Source organism: Arachis hypogaea, chromosome 18, assembly GCF_003086295.3.
Source record: "Arachis hypogaea cultivar Tifrunner chromosome 18, arahy.Tifrunner.gnm2.J5K5, whole genome shotgun sequence".
Lineage (NCBI taxonomy): Eukaryota > Viridiplantae > Streptophyta > Magnoliopsida > Fabales > Fabaceae > Arachis > Arachis hypogaea.
In genome coordinates this window covers 56549835-56555834 of record NC_092053.1, presented here as the reverse complement: position 1 = coordinate 56555834, position 6000 = coordinate 56549835, and the positions used below count along the sequence as shown (strand labels likewise).

The window sequence follows — 6000 nt, the reverse complement described above, 5'->3', positions numbered from 1 at the left end:
TTCTTGTTTTTCATATGCATTCTTGAATTCCTAGTGTCTAAGCATTGAAGAATTCTAAGTTTGGTGTCTTGCATGTTTTCTTTGCATCAAAAAATTTTTCAAAAATATGTTCTTGATGTTCATCTTGACATTCATAGTGTTCTTGGTGTTCATCTTGACATTCATAGCATTCTTGCATGCATCATATGTTTTGATCTAAAATTCTCATGCATTGCATAATTTTCATGTTTTTCTCTCTCATCATAAAAATTCAAAAAAAAAATATATTTCCCTCTTTCTCTCTCATAAATTCGAAAATTAGATTTGACTTTTTTTTAAAAATTTTTAAAATCAAGTTGTTTTTATGAGTCAAATCAAATTTTCATTTTAAAAAAATCTTATCTTTTTCAAAAATCAAATCTTTTTCAAAATTCTTAGTTATTTTCGAAAATTCCAAAAATATTTTTCAAAAATCTTTTTCTTATTTTTATATCAAATTTTCGAAAATAACAATAACAATTAATGTTTTGATTCAAAAATTTCAAGTTTGTTACTTACTTGCTAAGAAAGATTCAAACTTTAAGTTCTAGAATCATATCTTGTGATTTCTTGTGAATCAAGTCATTAATTGTGATTTTAAAAATCAATTCTTTTTCAAAACTAATTTCAATCATATCTTTTCAAAAATATCTTCTTATCTTACTTTTTTTTAAAAATTTTATTTCAAAATATCTTTTCTAACCTCCTAACTTCTTCTCTTTTCAAAATTTGTTTCAACTAACTAACTAACTTTTTGTTTGTTTCTTAACTTTTTCAAAACTACTTAACTAACTCTCTATCTCTCTCATTTTCGAAAATATCTTCCCTCTTTTTCAAAAATTTCTTTTTAATTAACTAATTATTTTTATTTTTGATTTCAAAAATTTTTTGAAAAATTACTAACATTTTTCAAAAACCATTTTCGAAAATCACTAACCCTTTTTCAAAAAATTATTTTCGAAAATTCTCCCTCTCCCATCTTATTCTATTTATTTATTCATCTTCTAACATCTCATCTCACATCTCTACCCTCCTCACAGTTTTGTTTCTTCCATTACATTACATTCTTTATCTCCCTCTTTTCTTCCACTCACAAAGGGATCCCTATACTGTGGTATAAAGGATCTCTATTATTATTATCTTTTTTCTGTGCCCTCTTCTTTGTCATATGAGCAGGAGCAAGGACAAGAACATTCTTGTTGAAGCAGATCCAGAACCTGAAAGGACTCTGAAGAGAAAATTAAGAGAAGCTAAATTACAACAATCCAGAGAGAACCTTTCAGAAATTTTCGAACAGGAAGAGGAGATGGCAGCCGAAAATAATAATAATGAAAGGAGGATGAAACCTCAATTAGTTTCTCTGATGCAGCAGAACTGCAAGTTTCATGGACTTTCATCTGAAGATCCTTTTCAGTTCTTAACTGAATTCTTGCAGATCTGTGATACTGTTAAGACTAATGGAGTAGATCCTGAAGTCTACAGGCTCGTGCTTTTCCCTTTTGCTGTAAGAGACAGAGCTAGAATATGGTTGGACTCTCAACCCAAAGACAGCCTGAACTCTTGGGATAAGCTGGTCACGGCTTTCTTAGCCAAGTTCTTTCCTCCTCAAAAGCTGAGCAAGCTTAGAGTGGATGTTCAAACCTTCAAACAAAAAGATGGTGAATCCCTCTATGAAGCTTGGGAAAGATACAAACAGTTGACCAAAAAGTGTCCTTCTGACATACTTTCAGAATGGACCATCCTGGATATATTCTATGATGGTTTATCTGAGCTATCAAAGATGTCATTGGACACTTCTGCAGGTGGATCCATTCACCTAAAGAAAACGCCTGCAGAAGCTCAAGAACTCATTGACATGGTTGCAAATAACCAGTTCATGTACACTTCTGAGAGGAATCCTGTGAATAATGGGACGCCTATGAAGAAGGGAGTTCTTGAAGTTGATACTCTGAATGCCATATTGTCTCAGAACAAAATATTAACTCAGCAAGTCAATATGATTTCTCAGAGTCTGAATGGAATGCAAGCTGCATCCAACAGTACTCAAGAGGCTTCTTATGAAGAAGAAGCCTATGATCCTGAGAACCCTGCAATAGCAGAGGTGAATTACTTAGGTGAACCTTATGGAAACACCTATAGCTCATCATGGAGAAATCATCCCAATTTCTCATGGAAGGATCAAAAGCCTCAACAAGGCTTTAATAATGGTGGAAGAAACAGGTTTAACAATAATAAACCTTTTCCATCATCCACTCAGCAACAGACAGAGAACTCTGAACAAAATACTTCTAATTTAGCAAACTTAGTCTCTGATCTATCCAAAGCCACTGTAAGTTTCATGAATGAAACAAGATCTTCCATTAGAAATTTGGAAGCACAAGTGGGCCAGCTGAGTAAAAGGATCACTGAAATCCCTCCTAGTACTCTCCCAAGCAATACAGAAGAGAATCCAAAAGGAGAGTGCAAGGCCATTGACATAAGCACCATGGCCGAACCTGTAAGGGAAGGAGAGGACGCGAATCCCAATGAGGAAGACCTCCTGGGACGTCAAGTGATCAATAAGGAGTGTCCCTCTGAGAAACCAAGGGACTCTAAGGCTCATCTAGAGACCATAGAGATTCCATTGAACCTCCTTATGCCATTCATGAGCTCTGATAAGTATTCCTCTTCTGAAGAGAATGAGGATGTTACAGAAGAGCAAGCTGCCAAGTTTCTTGGTGCAATCATGAAGCTGAATGCCAAATTATTTGGCAATGAGACTTGGGAAGATGAACCTCCCTTGTTCACCAATGAACTAAGTGATCTGGATCAACTGACATTGCCTCAGAAGAGACAGGATCCTGGAAAGTTCATAATACCTTGTACCATAGGCACCATGATCTTTAAGGCTTTGTGTGATCTTGGTTCAGGTATAAACCTCATGCCCCTCTCTGTAATAGAGAAACTGGGAATCTATGGGGTGCAAGCTGCTAAAATCTCATTAGAGATGGCAGAGAATTCAAGAAAATAGGCTTATGGACAAGTAGAGGACGTGTTAATAAAGGTTGAAGGCCTTTACATCCCTGCTGATTTCATAGTCCTGGATACTGGAAAGGAAGAGGATGAATCCATCATCCTAGGAAGACCTTTCCTAGCCACAGCAAGAGCTGTGATTGATGTGGACAGAGGAGAATTGATCCTTCAATTGAATAAGGACAACCTTGTGTTTACAACTCAAGGATCTCTCTCTGCATCCATGGAGAGAAAGCAGAAAAAGCTTCTCTCAAAGCAGAGTCAAACAAAGCCCCCACAGTCAAACTCTAAGTTTGGTGTTGGGAGGCCACAACCAAACTCTAAGTTTGGTGTTGAACTCCCATATCCAAACTCTAAGTTTGGTGTTGGAGAGTCTCAACAATGCTCTGAACATCTGTGAGGCTCCATGAGAGCCCACTGTCAAGCTAGTGACATTAAAGAAGCGCTTGTTGGGAGGCAACCCAATTTTTATTTATCTAACTATATTTTTCTTAGATATATGTCTTTATAGGTTCATGATCATGTGGAGTCACAAAATAAAGAGAAAAATTGAAAACGGAATCAAAAACAGCAGAAGAAAAATCACACCCTGGAGGAAGCATATGCCTGGCGTTCAACGCCAGAACAGAGCATGGTTCTGGCGCTGAATGCCCAAAATGGGCACCAACCTGGCGCTGAACGCCCAGAGTTGTGTGCAAGAGCATTTTTACATGCCTAATGGGTGCAGGGATGTAAATCCTTGACACCTCCGGATCTATGGACACCACAGGATCACCTCAAGATCTGTGGACCCCACAGGATCATCTCAGGATCTGTGGATCCCACAGGATCCCCACCTACCTCACCCTCTCTCTCCATTCATGATCATCCCTTCTGTTTTCCATTCACCACTCACATCCCACTTACCTACAAAATTCAATACCCCTTTTTCCACCCAATCCCACCCATATGGCCGAATACACACATCCATCCATCTCCTCCATATCTTCTTCTTCTTCTTCTATTCTTTCTTCTTTTGCTCGAGGGCGAGCAACATTCTAAGTTTAGTGTGGAAAAAAGCATAGCTTTTTTGTTTTTTCCATAACCATTGATGGCACCTAAGGCCAGAGAAACCTCTAGAAAGAGGAAAGGGAAGACAAAAGCTTCCATCAAGGGTCTATAGCTCAGTGGTAGAACATTTGACTGCAAATCAAGAGATCCCTGAGATACCTCAGGGGATACATTTTCTCCCACACAATTATTGGAAGCAACTAAGGGTGGAACATCAAGAGCACTCCATCATCCTTCATGAAATCAGAGAAGATCAAAAAGCAATGAGGGAGGAGCAACAAAGACAAGGAAGAGACATAGAAGAGCTCAAGGACATCATTGGTTCCTCAAGAAGGAAACACCACCGTCACTAAGGTGGACTCATTCCTTGTTCTTATTTCTTCTGTTTTTCGTTTTCTTTATGTTATGTGTTATCTGTGTTTGTGTCTTCATTACATGATCATTAGTAGTTAGTAAATTTGTCTTAAAGTTATGAATGTCCTATGAATCCATCACCTCTCTTAAATGAAAAATGTTTTAATTCAAAAGAACAAGAAGTACATGAGTTTCGAATTTATCCTTGAACTTAGTTTGATTATATTGATGTGGTGACAATGCTTCTTATTTTCTGAATGAATGCTTGAACAGTGCATATGTCTTTTGAAGTTGTTGTTTAAGAATGTTAAATATGTTGGCTCTTGAAAGAATGATGATAAGGAGACATGTTATTTGATAATCTGAAAAATCATAAAAATGATTCTTGAAGCAAGAAAAAGCAGCAAAGAACAAAGCTTGCAGAAAAAAAAAATATATTAGGCGAAAAAAAAAATAAAATAGAAAAGAAAAAGCAAGCAGAAAAAGCCAAAGCTCTTAAAACCAAAAGGCAAGAGCAAAAAGCCAATAACCCTTAAAACCAAAAGGCAAGGGCAAATAAAAAGGATCCCAAGGCTTTGAGCATCAGTGGATAGGAGGGCCTAAAGGAATAAAATCCTGGTCTAAGCGGCTAAACCAAGCTGTCCCTAACCATGTGCTTGTGGCATGTAGGTGTCAAGTGAAAACTTGAGACTGAGCGGTTAAAGTCAAGGTCCAAAGCAAAAAAAGAGTGTGCTTAAGAACCCTGGACACCTCTAATTGGGGACTCTAGCAAAGCTGAGTCACAATCTGAAAAGGTTCACCCAATTATGTGTCTGTGGCATTTATGTATCCGGTGGTAATATTGGAAAACAAAGTGCTTAGGGCCACGGCCAAGACTCATAAAATAGCTGTGTTCAAGAATCATCATACTGAACTAGGAGAATCAATAACACTATCTGAACTCTGAGTTCCTATAGATGCCAATCATTCTGAACCTCAATGGATAAAGTGAGATGCCAAAACTATTCAAGAGGCAAAAAGCTATAAGTCCCGCTCATTTAATTGGAGCTATGTTTCATTGATAGTTGGAATTTATAGTATATTCTCTTCTTTTTATCCTATTTTATTTTCAGTTGCTTGGGGACAAGCAACAATTTAAGTTTGGTGTTGTGATGAGCGGATAATTTATACGCTTTTTGGCATTGTTTTTAGTATGTTTTTAGTAGGATCTAGTTAATTTTAGGGATGTTTTCATTAGTTTTTATGTTAAATTCACATTTCCGGAATTTACTATGAGTTTGTGTGTTTTTCTGTGGTTTCAGGTATTTTCTGGCTGAAATTGAGGGACTTGAGCAAAAATCAGATTCAGAGGTTGAAGAAGGACTACTGATGCTGTTGGATTCTGACCTCCCTGCACTCAAAATGGATTTTCTGGAGCTACAGAACACAAAATGGAACGCTTCCAATTGATTTGGAAAGTAGACATCCAGGGCTTTCCAGCAATATATAATAGTCCATATTTTGGCCAAGTTTAGACGACGCAAACTGGCGTTCAACGCCAGCTCTCTGCCCAAATCTGGCGTCCAG

General features: G+C 37.2%; 1 non-coding gene across 1 annotated transcript; it reads right to left on the bottom strand.

Annotated features, from left to right (window-relative positions):
• Window positions 1-1636: 1636 nt before the first annotated feature.
• On the bottom strand, window positions 1637-1740 carry LOC112773824 (small nucleolar RNA R71). Its single transcript, XR_003188352.1, has one exon. It is a non-coding gene; the product is annotated as a small nucleolar RNA R71 (small nucleolar RNA).
• Window positions 1741-6000: the final 4260 nt, after the last annotated feature.